The sequence below is a fragment of the Platalea leucorodia genome (genome assembly GCF_965183815.1).
Source record: "Platalea leucorodia genome assembly, chromosome: 6".
Classification (NCBI taxonomy): Eukaryota; Metazoa; Chordata; class Aves; order Pelecaniformes; family Threskiornithidae; genus Platalea; species Platalea leucorodia.
This window is the reverse complement of record NC_138828.1, coordinates 73544619-73563379: the sequence shown is the minus strand read 5'-3', so window position 1 is coordinate 73563379 and position 18761 is coordinate 73544619. Positions and strand designations below refer to the sequence as shown.

Here is an 18761-nt window from a genome sequence, read left to right as displayed (position 1 = left end):
CAGGCACATTAAGATGAAACAATTTGCTTGAACCCGCTCAGTGACAGAGCTGATTGATAGAAAACTGCTGGTCTCTTCAATACTAGTCTAGCGTTCTATTCAGCAGACCTTGTTCCTTTTATAAATGTAATAGTAACTAGGGGAAGATTTTTAAAAGTTCCAAAAAGAACACAAAATTATTCAAGATTTCATCCCTGTTACAATTTATTTTTATTTATTAACAAGTTTTCTTGCACAGAGGACAAATTTTCACATGCAATCCTTTCTAGAATAAGGCCTAGAAAGTTACAAACAAAAGTAAAATTAGCATGGACCGCATATTTGAAACTTCCTCCTCAATACAGTAAAAAAGAAATTTAAACATTCCTCAAATTATATTAAAAATGAAAATTGTTATAGCAAGCCCGAGTACAGATCATGCACAAAACTTAGCAGGATATAATCCACTTATTACATATAATATCACAACAGAGAAAAATGAATTAAAATCCTTTATAATTGAAATTTCCACACTACTGCCTTAGAAATAAATCTCTTGGAAAGACAGATACCAAAGTGGATGTACAGAAGGTAAGTTACGAACAGAATCTAGATGATGCAGAAATAACCAATGAATAGTTTTATGCAGGTAAATCCAAACACTTGCACGTGAAATTATAAGGAAAATAGCAGATTAAAAATGAAAACTATTCAGTAGCTTCCAATAAAGCTAGAGAAATAACTTCTAGTAAGAAGCCTGTGAAAGAATAATCTTTGTACTGAATGTTCAAACCACTCAACACTTCCCCCCAACCCTGCAACTACCACCATGGCCCAATAAAACACACATTCAATCCCTCAGCATCCATTACAAATGCACCCAACCAACTTTTGGGAAAAGTAGAACAAGATGCTTTTTAGTAAAAATATTCTAACTAGCTCATCTAGATCTTTTTCTACTAAAACACTCCGACAGTCCTGCAATTATCTGGTATTTCTGCCTAGAAAAATCTGGTAAATTATTTCCAAATTATGAAAAAACATACTTTTCCCTCCTATCAGACAATTTTCTTTTTGTCTGTATATTGAAATGCAACTGAGCATTCAAATATTCATTTGAACATTTTTGTTTTGTATCATGAAATTGACTTTACACGGAAAAAATTTTGGGGGCGGGGTTGGGGGGGATGGACACAACACAACAACTCGTTTCTATAATTACATTTACAAATTACCTAACCAGCCTGTCACTGTTCTTGGATTAAAATGAAGGATTCCAATCTCTGTTCCACAATACAGAAGAAACTATCCCAATAAACAGAGCATATTAAATAGCTTCTAGGAGATCATTTGTATTCCTAGCTCCACTAGCAGTGCAGATAACTAGAATAGTTCCTGCTACCTCTCTTAGCTGACAGGAGTTCCAAGTCTTGCTGTCTTCATCACATTCTGCTTTACCAGACATTGCTACTCATCTTATTATAGTAATAAGTTATTACTTTTAGTCATTAGCTATTGGTTGTTATTACCGTTATACGATTTTAGGGACTTCACATTATCAGTCCATCAGTCAGGTATGAAACCTATGCTATAAATGCCTGTCTTAAGAAAAGAAAGAAGAAAGCCAAGCTGCAATGGAATAACAAGAAATAAGGGTCTTTTACTCTCACAAACTACAGAAAACCCCAGATTAAAAAAAAAAGAAAAAAAAAGCTCAATTTTCTTATGTTGGCACATTAATATTTAGACGGCTTTAAAGGAAATATTTAACACATACTGCTTTCAACATCCATCATTACGAATTTTGTATGCTTCTTTTATGCAAAGCTTAAAGAGAAATGATAGATGATTTTGCTAGGATTCTAGCTAAGTAGATTGAAAGTCTATTCTGACTCTACAGCACTACGCCTAAAACCCAATAAAATTCCACAGAAAACTGACCCATGCTAAGTATACAACCAGCCTCTTGGCTTACTTCATTCCCCCTATTCACCTAGAAACAAGATTCTCAAGAAGGACAAATAATGAAGTTATGAGCAGTATTTAGATCTTCCTCTGTCCCTATTCCTGCTAGAATGCACAGCAAACGAGCAAAGGAAAATGCTGACATCATTTTACCCCTATGGAATTTCTCTTACTTGGAAGAATAACGAATAAAAGCAGTGGGGAATGCAGGCTATGAAATCAGCATATTAAGATAACAAGAGAAATTCAAGGCCTCCAATTTTTTCCTCTTGGGTCACATATAAATCTGTTTGCCCCTTCCTTTCCTTCTGATTCCCCTGCTGATGAACAGAAAAGCTAGAGGGTCATGTATCCAATACAAATTTGCAGAATCTGTGGTCTCAAAGAATCATTACCCCCACAGTGCACAAAACAAATGATCTGATAAAGTTCTGTCGCTGTACATGTGGAAATATCTGCTAAGCAGAATATGGGGGGGGGGGAATATAAACTGCTGATGCTTTCAGTGGAGTGTACAAATCAGGATTTCCCCTATAGTTCTTAGTCTTTGAAAATGAAGAACATTATAAATATAGAGCGTACTACTCATTTTATTCAAGTTACCTACATCCCCTCTTATATCTCAATGATCAAAATAGAAGATTTTGATACCTATACTATATGCTTTATTGATTGGAAGGGAGGGGTTGTACACTATCGTTTTAGCATATCCATACAAACAAGAAACAGCAGATGGAGGATTAGTACAAAATAAAAATCTGTACAGTTACATGTCAAGTAACAATCAAGTTTCATGTCATTTACTTTTATAAGGCATATTCTTGTCTTGAACAATAAAGAAAAATGTCAGTTTCAGACTCCCATGGATTGTGAGAAGCCTGCCATACTTGGGTTTTAAGCACTGCAGTGAAGTAGTTGGCTTTACACAATTATCTACTGAATCATCACGAGCTCACTTCTGACAGCTAAGAAACCAAATTTGATCTGCAATTCCCACCTCATCCCAGGAACACAAAAGTAATCCACGGTGTGCAACAGAAGGATAAAAACCTAAATATTTAAAAGGGTTTGCCTGAGGAAAATCAACTACCCATACCATAGGGTCCTCTGATCGCAGGCCTATAAACTACAACCCAAATTACTTATATACAGAACACACTGGAATAGAGGAATGTCTCTTCTTTGAAAGGACGAGCAAATCGTACTGGTTTCACCCTTCAGATCAGTATCAGGTACTGCAATGAGTAATTAAAACAAAGACAAAACAGAAAAAAGCACCGCATTTTCGCTTTTCTCAAAGTTTCATAACACGGCTCAACAAACGTATACTTTTAATCGAGACGACACGAGGAGAAGATGGAAACGAGTTTGCTGGAATGAAGAGTCAGCTCGTGTCACTTCTGCATTCAGCTGTAACCTTCGCCAAACCTTGTGTGTGTGTGTGCCCCCCCCCGCCCGCCGCCTGCGAGCGGCTGCGGCCCCGCCGGGCCCGCCCAGGCGGCGCCAGCTGCGGGCGGCCATAGGCTGCGGCTGCCGTCAGTCTGCCGTCAGCCCAGCTCCTCCTCCTGAAGCAGCAGCAGCCCTAGCCTTTCTGTCCGCCTTTTGCCTTCAATAGGCCCCTAAAGGACAATGCTGTTGGAAAGGGGGGGAAAAAAAAGGAGGGGAGCGAGGCCCACCAGCTGGGCCCCCAGGCTAGCCCCGTAACGCCGCGGCCAAGCCCGTGGCGGTCTCCATCCAGCCCAAAGCCGAGGCGGGGGACGCGTCTCCCCGCTCCTCCTAACCGGTCAGCGGCCGCTGCCTGCGCTTTGTACGATTACGCACAGGATGAAAGGTCACGGCGGGAGCCATGCCCGCGCACCAGCCAGGCCTGGCAGCGGCCCGGGGGGTGGGGAAAGCCCGGTGGCTTCAACCTCACCGTCAGGCTGGGCAGCGAAGGGGCTGCCCGGCTCCGGCTCTCGCTACCCTGACCCGAAGCGCCGCATCCTCCGGTATCCCCGTCCACTGCGCCGGGTGACATCGGCGCAGGCCGGCACCCGCGACGGGTGGGTGCTGGGTGCCGCCGTCCTCTCCCGCCTCCTCTCCTCCCGGGCGTGACCCGGCCCGAAGGCACGGGAGCCCCGGCTCCCGCTCCAGGCCGGCGCCTCCCTGCCGACCGCCGGCGCAAGCCGCTCACCTGACGCCGGGACCCCAGGGGCCGGGCCGGGATGGAGAAGCGCGGGGGGGCGCGGGGGGGACCCGGGGAGGGCTCAGCTCCCAGGCAGGCGCTCGGACCGGGGCACCCCGGCCGGGCCCCCGGCCCCGCCCCCGAGCCCTGCCTCGCCGCCGGCCCGCAGCCAGCCCCCCCGCCCGGCCCCTCGCGCTCCTGTCACCCCCCTCCCCGGCCCCTCTCCTCCCGTCGCCGTGCTTCCTCCCGCCTGCCCCCCGCCCTGCCCCCGGCCTCCCCGGCACGCTCCCGCCGCGCTGCGGCAGGCGCAGCCGAGAAGCGGGACGCGCCGTCCCGGGGAACCGTCCTCCCAGCGCCGGCCAGGCCCGGCCCCGCAACTCCTCCTCTTCCCGGGCTCTTAGCGGAGAGGAGAGGGGCGGGGAGGGGAGAGCGGGCCGGCGCGGGCCTCCTCGGCCGGGCCTCAAGCCGCCGGCCCGGCGCTCCCCGGGGGCCGAGCCCGCCCGTCCCTCAGCGCAGCGGCGGGAAGAAGCGGGGGGTGAGGGAGGGGGGGCGGCCGCCGCCTCCCGGCTCCGTCCTCCCGTTGCCACGGGGAGGGCGGCCGCCGCCTTTCCTCCAGCCCTGCCCCTCCCTCTGCTCCCCGGGCCCGCGGCGGGTATTTACCTGCCGTGGCGGCGCAGAGCGGGGCCCTGGGGCCTCTGGCAGCCGGAGGAGGCGGCGGACTCCGTCCCGCTGCTGCCGTCCCCGAGTGAGGCGGGCGGGCCGGAGCCGGGACCTGCCCTGGGAGGCGTTACGTAAACCGGCGGCGGCGGCGGCGGCGGCTCCCAGAGCCACGGGGAGGGGGGGGGGGGGCCGGCCGCTCCGTCACCAGGCAACAGGACTCAGCGCCCCGGCGGACCGCGCCGCAGGCTCCTCCCCGTATCCTTCCGCCCAGAGGGCGGCCCGGATCCCGCCGCCCAGGCGCGGGGGTCGGGGCTGCGGGGCGGCGGCGGGGTGCCCGCGCGGCGGGGCGGCGAGGGGAGCGCCGGGCTCTCCGCCGCGCCGGCGGGAGGGCTGCGGGGGGACCGGGACCCCCCGTCCCCGTCCGGTAGCACCCGGGCGCCAGCGAGCCGGCTCCATGGCGGGCCGCCGCGCAGGAAGGGCGGGGGGGAGGAGGGGAAGTATCCCTTTGCCCTGGTTGTACAGCCTCGGCCCGGCCCCGCCTGCGGGAGAGCGCCGCGCTGTCCGCCGGGCGCCTGAGGAGAAAAGGGGCGGGCGAGGCGTTTGAAAGTCAGGGGCCGGCGGGGAGCGCCCCTCCGAGGGCCGCCCCAGCGGCGGGCTGCGGGGGGAGCGGCGCCGTCCCTCCCGCCCCGGCGAGCTGTCGCCCGGGCGGGGCGGCGGGCGGCGGCCCCTGGGCTCGCCTCGCCTCGCCTCGGCGAGCGGCCGGCGGGAGCCCCCCTGGCCCCCTCGGGAGGGCCGGCTGCGGAGAGGGAGGCACCCAGGGCCGGGGCGGGAATGCGAAGGAGGAAGTGGGGGATAATGATGGAGCCTGGCGGTGTTTGCAATGTGAGGTCCTTTTGAAATCCTTCACGACTCTCGGGGCGAGGTTAGAAAATAAAGTTTATTTTGCTGCTACATGAAAGCCCGTCTGGGAAGAAAGCCGTCTTTTAGAAGATTGATGCCGTTGAAAGGCGGTTTTAGTAGGTGAGCTCCTCGGGAGCCGGGAAAATTTTATTCCAAGTGATTAAATGCCAGCTTAATCAGAACTGTTTACACAACCGTAGCGTAATGAAAGAGCAACATTTTTAGCATAGTAGATGGGTGAAAATGGGCCACTGTAAGACTGAAAATATGACAAAGAAGACACACCAAAGTACTAATTAAGCTTCTTAATTGGGAAAATAATAATGCCCTTTTCAGGTGTACACTAGCACCTCACATTTCTCAAATACATGAGCACATACGGGTCTAAAGAAAGTCAATATTACATAAGATGTCAAAGTCAGTCGCCTGTCTGTGCGTAATCCTCAGGGTTTTCTTCCTTTTATTCGCTGCTAAGCGTGTGGCTCCTAGAGTTCCAAAATGTGGTACGTCATCCACGTTGGCTAACACTGTTTCTTTTGTGCAAACAACATCTCCAGTCACTGGGAGCAAGCTCGTCTTTGAAAAGAAGATCTCTCCACCCCAGGTGTAGTACCATTTAGGCCTTTTGACGAGTTAAGCCTGTATATAAAAATACCTCTCGTAAGAAACACGAACACAAGCCAAGAGGGTAACCACTGCCTCCCAGCCTATATACTCATTTCCTGATACAGCACCAGCATTACTCTTATTTTTGTTTTAGCTAGAGTTTGCCTTTTTTGAACATCCTTAGCACCTAATTTAGTCATAAGTTTGATTCAGACAGGCCAAAAAGCCTCAGTTTTTAAAGTTAAATATACAGGATTGTGTAGCTGCGTGAGCTACCGACTTTCTGTCCAACGGTGCCGAGGCAGTAATTGATGTCATATGAACGTGGAGTTAATCGGTTCGGCTTCCTCCAAACCTTGAAGGAGTATTATGGGAAAGCTCTAACGAGAAAGTAGTGCTTTAAACCCCGTGACAGAAGGACAGCGTCGTTCTCTGAACTATTTAATTACTGTTTAAGTTATTTTCTTGTTGTGAAAAGCTGAAACTGAAAAGCTTTGGGGGAAAAATCCTGCTGACTGTTTTCTGCTGAGTCATTTCACTGGTTTATCAGAAGCATTTCACCACTACTGTAATACGACTCGCGCCAATCACAATCAAATCTCCTTTTGTTCATGAGCTCAGAATCTGAATTCCCCTTTTCAAGGTAGAAATAAAATACAGTAAAATGTAGGACACCTGGGATTTGTAATAACAGTTGGTGCCAATTTAAATCAATCTCCATTCAGTCTGCTGAACGTATTCTCAATGTATTAGTAACGGATATCACTAATATGAATCCACTTACCTTATTTCACCCTTTCTATATGTTTTTTTTTTCTCTGAAAGCTCTGTAGAAGGGACAGATGCTCAGAACATCAGTGTTCTGATGGAGCAAGTCAGAGCATGCAAGCCAATGACAGATTATTCTGAATATTCACGTAGTTGCTGTGTGACATTTCAAATTGACAGTTCTGGTTTTGTGGTCAGATCTCAGGAATCTTGACAGTGGAATTTTTGTTTGCTTGTTGGTTTTTGTTGGGTTTTATTTGCCTAACAGCCAACCCGGTTCTGGTCTGCGTTTGGCAAGCATTTCAGAAACAGCTGGTACATGACCATATGCCGTGCTGGCGCTGCTGTGAGCTTATTTCCCACTTGTCCTCCTGGTCAATCAGAGCTGCTCCATGTGCTGAAGGACAGCTGGTCCCTTGGCATGCGAAGCAGCCAATGAACTTTTTCTCCAAAAAGCCGTAGGGACAGAGCATGCTAAATCGGATCAGAGGCTGTTCCTTTCTGAACTGCTATCAGGGATGGAAGTTCTCTGTGGGAACTCTGTTTGTTGCCCCTGTGTGACAACCTGCACACAGCGAGAACAAGGAGGTGGGTGTGCATTGTAGGTGACAGCACTTGTTTGGAAAATCAAGGCTACATGATCTGTGTTGAAAAGAATGCTAAACCGCATCTGAGTGACTGATGGATTTGTGCTTTCAGCTGTCAGCCTCAGCAAGTACCGCTGTTTCCCTTTTTCATTCTGACCCCTGCTGGAAAGGGTCTCAAATAAATTTCTAAAAAATATATCAATTTCACCATATAATATTTTTTCCTCTTAAGGAACATACTGAGGGAGGAATTGCACAGCAGTTCAGTATTACATAGCCACGGCTTGTAAGCATTTTACTGTCAGCCATCCATCTTACTTCCTTAAAATTGGTCAGTTTATAATATTCCCTAAAACTTCCTGCTAGGTGCAATAAAAAACCCTGATTTTCCCTGAGCAGGGGTTCTGTATCAGTTAACTTTGAAAGTCATGATAACCCATCATTAGACAGTCCTCTATTGTTCACACTTCATAAACTGTTCGTATGAAATGCTTGATAGAAGCAATCTGCCCATTCAGCGTTTTAGAAATGGAGATATAGAGCAACATTCATGAGGGAATAAATGGAGTTTAAGAACAAAAAAGATCATCTAAGTGTGCAGAATCTAAACATATACATAAATTCATAGATATTTTTAAAATCCAGAAAATGGATGGACCTTAATGTAAGGCGAAATGCGGGACGTTCAACAGATACGTGATGCGTTTTATTGGATATCTTGATGTACAGCTTCAGAAGTATACAATTATCTCTCTGAAACTACTTTGCTTAATTGCATGAAGGCTTGCATAACTTTTTTACTACTTTTCATGGTCCGTTTCAGGTTTTGAGCAAAGACTCACACAAAATGTTCACACCTCCCAGAAGTAATAACTAGGTTCAAATGACACATTCAAAAGGCATTCCTCAGCACTGGATCAGGTTTCAGATTCCTTTTTACTGATCCCTCTTTCCTAATAATATCCCTGCACGGTGAAAAAGCAAGCTGTAGATACCCAGAGCATCAGAGGGCCACTTTGTTGTCAGCATCGGGGACCTCATCCACCGCATGAATGAGACGTAACATTAACTTTTAGTAGGCTCGGCATTAGGCCACAGTTTGGTCTTCTTCCTTTCAGACTTCCCTCTAACAGCTTTCAGTATCATTAACAGGAACACGCTAGCATGGCGAGTTTGGAAGATCTGAGTCACTTGAAAAATCGGTTACATAATTCAAAGTAGAATTATTTTCTGTTTAATACAACTATATCGCTATCACCTCAAAATGTATTTTTGCTTTCTTTGAACACAAACTGCGCGTAGGAAACTTCCTCAGAAATTGCAGGTCAAGCCGTGCTGTTCTGTAACAAGAATGCCTGGGCTTGGTGTTGGTATTTCTTTGGGACTCTACATTTTTTTTAAAGTTGTTCTGCTTCAGTATGCTCTTGCCCTTTTTCATCGTGCAGCACTAACAATTGGGAAACCCTAATAATGCCTTGAGAAACCTTTGGGAAGTCCAAAATAATACATGAACAGGACGCTGTCTCGGCATGCTGCTGTGTGCATAAAGCAGACCACCTGAAGTCTACCGTAAGAAATACTCAGAGAAGATGTGAAAGAACCATGATAATTGCCTACACCACTTTGGACAAACAGCCAAGCAGTACAAAAGATAAAGAAAATGAAAGCTTCATACTACATAATGAATGCAAAAGTCCAAGTATCTAGATAGAGCATTTGAAACAATAAACCAAGGAACAGCTTTCACTAGTGGTGTAATGAAAAGACTACAGAAAGTACAGTGTTATAAAAATGAAATAATTTCCACAAGTGATGAAGCACAAAGCAAGTATTACATGTGATTGCATTTTAAGGACAGTTAGTCACGGTAAAATATAGCAATGTCTCAAAATCTGATCTTTCTTTTGGTAATGCATATGTAGAAGAATTTGATGTCATAATGAGGTACTAATTTAATTGCATTATATTTGTTGCTACATCAGCTATTGTCAAGCCATTAAGTTAATTACATGTTAAGTTTTAAACTAGATGAAACACATTATGACATCTGTTTTTTCCTATTTACTACAGCATTCCAGAATTACCATGTTGGAAATGTCTGAGGTTTTGGCAGCTTGCTGTCTTACAAATAGTTCATGAATACAATTAACCATCCTTGAGTAGCCTGCAGCATCAGCATCCAATCCTTGCCTTACCCGTCAGAAATACAATTATTGTTCCACACTAATTCCACCAAACATTTTTTTTTGGATGTTGGCCATATTCTCAGTCGGTGAAAATGCTGAAAACAGAGTGGATCGCATTATACTAGCTGATGATCCGGCCACAGATTTTGGAATGGATATACTAAAAGAGTCTTTCCCTCTTTATTAATGATCTACATGAAATGAAAAGTGAAAGAAGCACATGAAAACGTATCGAGTTCTTAAAGTAATTGCATCGAAGGTATTATTCTTTTCCTCCAATGCATTAGCATTTTCTTAACATGATATTCTGTTGCAGACTCTAGTAAAAGAAAAGATCCTTTGTGTATTAATGGCTTATTGTCCTGGCACTTTGAAATTTTGTTTTGACTGATCAAAAAAGCTTTCTTATCTGATGCCATGGTAAAAACTGCAAAGGAAAAATAGTGCATGTTTTCAGATGCTTAAAAAAAAAAAAGAAATACATGTTTTGAAAACTGTGGCCTGTGAGTCTGTATGCATGACTTATAGGCTGTAATAAACTTACGTTTATTCTGTGTATTTTCCAGTGTGTGAACTGTTTTATCTGTGTGGGAGCAGAAGGGAGAATGGCCATTGCTGCTTTCTGATAGAACTGATAACCTAGGAAGTGCTGCCATTAAAAAGAAGTAATTCCATAGATATCGAAACCATTAAAAGTGGCTGATTAAAACCAGCAGCCATTACAAAGAGTTAATATAGAACAGGAAAAAAAGTCAAGTTTGACAAAAGCAGCATTTGAAAAAGGGTATTGAATCCCGACAAAAATATTACCACTTTCATCTTAGGAAAAAATTGTTTTGAAATACATGCTGAGATCTAGTACCTGCATTTCCAAACCTTTAACTGCACTGAGGAGAGATTTCTAGCTTGTGTGATTGACTACAGGGCTGTCAGCCTGAAAGAGAAAAAATTGAGCAGCACAAGAGAAGGAAAGGGTATTTTTTCTGTCAAGAAGTAGCTAATATTTCAATACTTTGCAGCTACACTGATACGCTCTCTGAAGTATCTTTCATGATATTTTGGCTTGTAATTCTAACTGAATGATATTTAGACGCTCATTTGAAGAGTTAGTTACTTGCTGGAACTTGTTAATGGGAACAAAAGTATCTGACTTTCCAAGGCCAGTTTATGTATATATATTATAAAGGTGTTTTCTATCAAGAAAGCTATCTCTGTTGAGATGAAAACTACTTGTTTTCTAGTTTCATTGGGATTTTGTGTTGAAATTGGTGTGTCTTGTGAGTTTGATACTATTTCAATATCAGCTCCCAAGAGACAAAAAAACGCAGGCATAGCTTTAACTGGCTGAATGAAAATTGCTGTCTTGGTGTTAAAAACGCCACATATTTCAGCAGTTGAAGAGGTCATGAAATAAAGGAATGGCTGAATGTCTAGAGCCAGCCAGCTTCTCCAGGTGTAGGGAAGACGGAGGTCGCTTCCCCTAAGAAAGCAACATTTTCTCTGAGGCTGATTGCAGGCCCAGATAGAGCTAAATCATGAACCTACTGTGATCAGATAACACAAGGAGGAGGCACTGGAGATCAAACTAATGCAGTGGTGGTGTATCAGAGGAGAATATTAGGTGCCAGGTTTGGGCCACAACTACAGAACATGGATGGGAGTATAATCCTATGAGACGGATCGCTTTAACAAATGAAGTCCATTTGTTAAAGGGGTAAAATGAATGCAGTATCATTAAATAAGAGAATAGTTTATTTGTCAGAACAAATATTTTCTTCCTAAATGTCAATGACAGTCTTCACAGCGGTGAATAAGAATTGGCAGGCAAGGGCACTGCCTTCAGGCTTGTTGCAATATTTTGATTTTACAGATTTTTATTCCTGGGAGCATACTTTCACAGACGCATATGCTTTTGTACATTGAACAGTAATTCATTGCAAAGTTTTTCAGGTAGGAAATGAAATCCTTAAGAAACAAGCTGAAAACTCCATGCTTCACTGTTGTGCATAAAATTGATTTCCATATCTGGAATTGAAGCATTGCTGTGCCAAAAAATATTATGGCAATATTTCCTCCACAGTCAATGAAAAACTATAAGCCCCTGTAAAAAGGGATTCAGGGCACCTGTATGAGGCACCGGCTTCTCTGCCCCGCTGCCTAGGTCTGCCATCTGATCCAGGACTCGCGTATGCTGAAATGGAGAAGTGCTTAGAAGTACTTAGAGCTCATCAGTGGAAAATACTATTGATTGATAACCATCTGAAGAGTCAGAAGGTTTGGCTTTGCCAGAAATACCTCTGGACACCAAGTAAGTAGAGGCCATGAGGGGCCCCCAGTTCGCAGCCACATGACTGCACTTTCTTCCCTTCTCACTCCCTGAAACCAGTGTGGCTGCATCCAGGTTTCCTAAGGGGGGCTGGTTCTTGGCATGTGCTATCTCCAGATGATGCTAGGCAGTTGTTATTGGCCAACTGTGCTAACAGTTAAGTACTATATAGTCCTGTGTTCAAGTCCATACCCTGGTCTTGGTTTATATGCCACTGTAAACAAAACTTCAGAGTTCAAAATACTGTTTTGTGTCTTCAGAGCAGGCAGGTACCAGTGGAGGACATAGCTGTGGCAGCCCTGTGCACAGTAGTCTGTTGATTTGTGCATTTGTCTTGGAAGACAGAAATGTTTCTTTCAGGACCTTTTCAGACTTGAGTAAGCTGAACCCACCGATTCTGATTTTCCAAAGGAATGAGCAAAGAGTAGAATGCCCTAGGATACAGGCCACTCTCCGTTCCTCTTGTTGCAACTAGGTTATTGTTCAGAAAGGAAAGGCAGAACCAAGAAGAACATAAAACCAGACCCAAACTCCCTATATCTTGTTGCTGAAGATACTGCCTTGAAATGAAAAGGCTAAGTGTCTTGGAATTCAAACTCTATTTCCATTTATATGTGTGCAGTTTACCCAGCTCTGTAATGCAAAATGTAAATACTCTCTCTATCTCATGAGTGAGTTACTGTGAATTAAGAGGAGGGAGGATATGGACCCCATCCTAAGCTGTTCTGTAGACTGCTGGTTAGAGAAGTCTTCTGGAAGAGCTCTCTCCACAGGCAGGATAAGAGTGCTCATGTCAGCTGGGAGTACTAAATGGATTTTGAGCTAAATTCTGTGCTATTCATGGATGCTAGGTGTGGGAATGGGCTCTCTGGGGATGAGTTTAGGCACTTCTTTCTCAATTACAGCTTCAAGAGTTCAGTTTGGGATACTTTTAAGTATGTGGGGGGGTCTTTGTAGAAAATTTTGCAGTCTGACGTGGAAACTCTAGTAAATTTTAAGCTCTTCCATGGATAATAGGTGACCTGAATAGCTCTCTCGGATTTTAGGCACCATGCAGACTGGAGCTATTACAAAGCTGGTAGGAAGACCAATGAGCAGAGATAGGCTCTTATAAGTGAAATGTGTTATTTGCTCTCTCATTTTCAAGACATGCACATTTGGAAAAGTAAAGAAGGCAGCCTCCCTGCTTACAGTCACCCAACTTTTGAATGAGTTTGGATTCAGCTCCTTAAGATATTTGGTACATTTTCTGTGTGTCTGTGCAGTATTTCTTCTGTGAATGAAGTTAACCATGTATATGATACTAGTCTTCATGTTCCTTGTTTCATAGATTTACCACCAACTGTCTGGTAATGGTATCGTGCAGTGAAAGTGAGGCATTCAGCTGCAGTTTCTTTTCAGCAAACTCATTAACTGACTTTTCTAGACAGTCACTGCTTGTCATTATTTGTGACAAGGGAGTTTTGAAAACTGTTACACGAGCTAGTGGTAGAAAGAAGTACTTCCAATGTACATTAGAAGTACTGCCCCATTTATTTTACAAAGAAAACCTTAGCAATAGCTCAGTTGAACTTTAATAACTGCCTGATTTCACTGCTGTTAGTGGTCTCAACCAAAGTCAATGACAAGCACTTACATTTTGAGGACATGGTTTAGTGGTGGACTTGGCAGTGTTAGGTTAAAGGTTGGACTCGATGATCTTAAGGGTCTTTTCCAACCTTAATGATTCTATGATTTTTCTGTGATTGGTCTCAGATTTTGAGCATGTGATTGTTTGCGTCAACTGTTCTACTTTCTATAGTTACATGAGATGATAACAAACTTCCATGATGTGTTAATGTTTTTTTACCTATAGACGCAGAGAACATTTTAACTGCACACCGTTTTCTGGCTCACCATCCCATTTCAGGGGTTCACCTGAGGCATATCTCATTGGAGGCAGCCAGGTTTTCAGTTTATGCAGCAGCAGGTTCAATCAGCATACTACTTTGCTTGTGATGTTGATTTGGGGGGGATTTTCTTTTAATTCTGTAATGATTAGGTTCTCCAGTGCACTTCTCTTATTTTCCATGGTGGTAGGTTCTGTAATGTCAGCTGATATTATATTCCTTTGGCACACCTATCATTTGCATGCACATAAGGCACTGAAGGTGCTCATTATTTTCAGCTAACAAGTAATCTTGTTCCCACTTAATTTGAAATACATTGTTCTCTGTATCCTAATTTTGGCTTTTACAGTTACTTGCCTCATTGCATTTGGATTACACTGTACCGTGTTTTAATACATCATATTTAAAACCCGCAAGATAAAACATCACAATAAATAGATACATAGATATAATTGCAATGGAAACGTTATGGCAGCTAGGGAGGCTGACATGATTTATCACCTGTCAAGAGTACATCATCATAGGCATAGTGGACGCTATGGTGCTGCTCCATTGAGCAGAAGCTCAGTCTTCCCTCTGGTCTCACCAGGCTCTCAGCCTTCCCAGGGCCGAATAGAGAGGTTGTACCAATGGGTTTCTGCACTCACACACAACAGCAGCACAACTCTCTACAGACAGGCTCTTTCGATAATATTATTGCAGCAGCAGCCCATCCTCAGAAGGAGCTAAGAAGGTTTATCAGAGGTTCACGCACCTGCATTCTCCACTTTTTGAACCCCGGAGTGGCTGCTGGACAAATATGCCAGTCTTTGCCTGCCAAGCGGTGGCAAACTCCTTCATGTGGAAGCAACAACTTCTGCTGAGATTCATGCACCTCCTGAATTAGTCATTTCCTTTCATCTCCACTCCAAGATTGTATGAGATGATAGTAATGATGGTACAAGAAGAATTGTCCTGTGGGCTGTATTTGGCTTGCACAACACCCACGGTAGTGTCTCATATTTGCAGACAATATCAGTTACTGTTTGCAGTGGCTGAATGTCTCAGTAAGAGATTAACGAAATGCCAATGAAAGAAATAAGCTTCATAATTTAAGTTATCTCTTTGTGAAGGTTTTACCATGTAAAACTACGAATACTCCTTTTGTCTTGCATAAGTGTTGTGTCTTTCACTTTTGGTCCCTTTTCTGTTTGACATCAGATAATTAAAAAAGCCATTTGTACACTACAATATGAGGGAGTCCACAAGAAGTCACGGCAGAAAATTTATATTTATATTGTATTGGAAAGCCTGCGTCTGAAGATAAAGCATTAGGTAAAAAATATGGGGTACATCTAGTTTTCCGGAGGGGAACATACCCTGTAAGCCCCAATGCCTGGAAGGGCTCTGGGGAGAGACCATAGGAGCTCTGCCACACTTCGACAGGCTATAGCATATATATATATAAGGTTCTAATAATTTCCCACCTTCAGCATGCTGACATTTCAGTTGTGGACTTCTAGAAAGCACAGAATAACAATGATGCAGCCTATTTTTCAGTTTAGCAAAATGTCAGAGAAGACACTATACAGAGATGAATCTATGTTTACCTGGTTAATATACACAAATCCCTTACTCCCCTGGGAAAAAGAAAATACTGGTGTTGCAAAGTTTGTTGCACAGGTCCACAGAAGTAAAAGCAGCAATCCCTAAATGTACATGTATATGCTAATATATATTAATGTCTGTAAATTATACTGTTTTTTCAGATAGGCGTGCTGAAAGGTACGTCTCTGCGTTTCTCAGTATAAGCATACATCATTTCCATGCGTGTTTCAAGAGATTGACTGAATTCTTGAAGGTGAATGATAAGGGAGTGTGGGTTGTGGAGCACTGAGATAATGCCAAGAGTCACCTGCAGGGTATGCGAAGGGTGGAGCTACCCAACTTCCTACGTCAGACCTGGCAAAAGTTGAATATTTAAGTTGTCTCAGTGTTGTTTAATAAATTTTTCAGCATCTCATGATCTCTTAGGTGTCTTTTGGTGGATTGCCTGGAGACTGTATTTCAGTCACAGGGAAATACTGGTTTACCATGATAAATATTCTTTCAGGAACGCATGTTATTAAGCTGCTCTTTTAAACCCTGAAGTGTAGGCTAATCCTTAAATGTATGCTGATATCTCCTTGATTTCACTAGGATTCAATCACAGGTTAAAGTGGTTTCCTAAATTAGGGCCAGAAAGATACACAATTTACAACTGATTGAACAGGACGAACGCAGCCTGTTAAGATCCTAGTTTGCTCTTGTCATCCATATATCCATGTTTTCAATATCATTTTCATATAAGTCTGGGCAAAATTAGAGCTTTTTAAAAAGCGTTCATAATTTACATAGGGTTTTCAGATAACAGCATGGGACAAGACTAAGGGACACAGGCAGGAAATTTGTAAGAAAGAGAAGGGGGTACATCAGAGCCTGCCCCTGAACTCCCTTGAACTGAGAAGTCATTGAATTTGGAGAATTAATTCAAACCCATCTCTACAGCAGCCATAATTTGGAATGGCCAGAAGATGCTGGGATGATATCCAAAAGACAATAAAACAAAAGCTATTTATGTATTTCATGACATGCATCCTGGCAAACAGCTCAGTGAAATGATATTGATAAAGCCAGCGGGGCCTGGGTCACCGATATTCAAGGCTACACCTTTAAATATCGGTAAGATTTACCAGGACTTGTGGAATGAACCATTTTCATACCTAGGATGTTTCTATCTTACAGAAAATAATGTATTATTAAAATTCAAAGATTCAGTGCCATATAAAGAGAATTTCTTATGTATACCAAGAATACAGGAAATACAAAAAAAGTAAAGGAGTAGTCCTTTATGGAATAGATTAAATAGTTTGACAAAGAATATTATTGAAATGTATGCTTTAGATTATTTTCTGTGCTATATGAACAAAAATAGCGTAATATAAACATTTCAAATATAAAACATGGAGTTAATATGCATAAATTTAGCTAGCATATACAAAATAGAGGCAACTGTAAAACAGAACTAGAGACAATTTGAATTAAGCAAGAGCAGCTATTCTCCCACAACTAGTATATAAACAGCTGGGACTAGCTTCTGTTTCCTTTATTCCAGTTTAACTCTGCTTATATTTGATCCTTTAGAGAACTAAAGCAGTAAAACTGAGACCAAATATGATCTCACGGTGACAGAACACGCTGCTTGGAACTTATGTATGGGAACATCTGACAATATCGGTTCTGATCCTGAAAATACTTTCACATGTCGATAGTCTTATTTCTGTATTTGAGACATTGCATAAAAGATATGCCACATGCCAAGTAATTATGCAAATCAAAAATCTTATTCTTGTTTTTTTTGCAGTTTAATTGTAGTAAATTTACTAGTAAGGGACAGCAAGGAATAATGGACTCCAAATTCTGGCTCAGTTTGTTAGATCCCACATCTGTGTACTATTTTCTCGTTTCCTAACTTTCAGTGTATCCTTTTCAGCAGCCAGCAGTGCATGATGCATTCAGTTCACTACTTCATGTGATGTATCTGGTTATAGTGTCAGAAACAAGGTTACTCGGTGATTCAGCCTAATGGAATTACTGGTAGCAATTGGTAATGGAATCACTTGTAGCAATTTCTCTATAAATACATAACAAGGGGAATCTTCAAAAAGAAGTAATGTTGCTGAGCCGATCAATTGTATCCATTTGGATATCGGAGTTAATAAATAGGAACAACATGTGATTTATTGAAGTATTCCGTATGAAAATTTGCATTTTCCATAACATGGATTTTTAAGAAATTAATACCTCAAACTAAAAAATTGCATTCAAGAATTTGAAGCTTTGAACTTCATTTGAAATCTGAATTCAGATTTGGATCCAAAATTAGTAAATTATCTAATAAACAATCAAAGCTGAAATTGCTGCCTTTAATGGTGGCTATTGCATAAGAAAAGAAAAAGGTATAGAAGCTAATAACAATTCCACCGAGCTAACATATAGCGATTGTTTGTCATCGTTATTTCTCAGAGTGCTTTGCAAATTGACCTTCTCTCATTTTGTAAAGGAAGAAACTGAGACGCAGAGAGAGAAGGTGATTTACCAGAGGTGTTACAGCAGGCCAGAGGCAGGGTCCCAAGCAGAAGCCCACTCTCTGCTGCCTGGTCCTGCCGTCTGTCCACCAGCGCCGTGGTGCTATCGGTGATCACTGGAAAACACAAAACTTCTTTGGAGAGTATTAACCAGCTTCCACCATCATGCAGTGAGTTTCTTATTCATATACATGCATATTCCCTTACTTTCTCTGACTGGAAGAACAAGGAAAAAAATCCCTTCAATTTTCAAGATGAGAAGCTGGAACATTATAGTAAAATTAATGCTGGCAGAAACATTTATCCTTCTGTGACCTTTTACTGTTTTCTTAAATGAGCAGCTTCTCTCCTTCCGGCCGTAGTGATTCCCTCTTCGTTCCTATTCAAAGAATCAGTTCAGGCTGATTCAAGGACTTCTAGAGGCAGCCGCCAAATGAATACATTGCATTTCACTGAGCTGCAAATGCTGGGTAGGTCACAAGATGCTCAGGCATAAAAGGCTCTATCCTAAACACCGGACGTTTTCACTTCTTCCTTCTCCTCCTCCTTCTCGCACGCAAGCGGGGTAAGATTCACCGACTCACATTTATTTGTGAAATAAAGAGTCTGGTCTCTTCATACATCA

General features: G+C 43.3%; 1 protein-coding gene across 5 annotated transcripts in view; it reads right to left on the bottom strand.

Moving 5' to 3' along the window:
• Positions 1–4940, bottom strand: part of KIAA0232 — a 71763-nt gene extending 66823 nt beyond the window's left edge. For all 5 annotated transcript variants that reach the window (XM_082315954.1, XM_082315956.1, XM_082315957.1 and 2 more), the window contains exon 1: positions 4769–4940. The gene's annotated coding sequence lies outside the window, so the exon portion shown is untranslated. The remainder of the gene's footprint in view (positions 1–4768) is intronic.
• Between the last annotated feature and the right edge of the window lie 13821 nt (positions 4941–18761).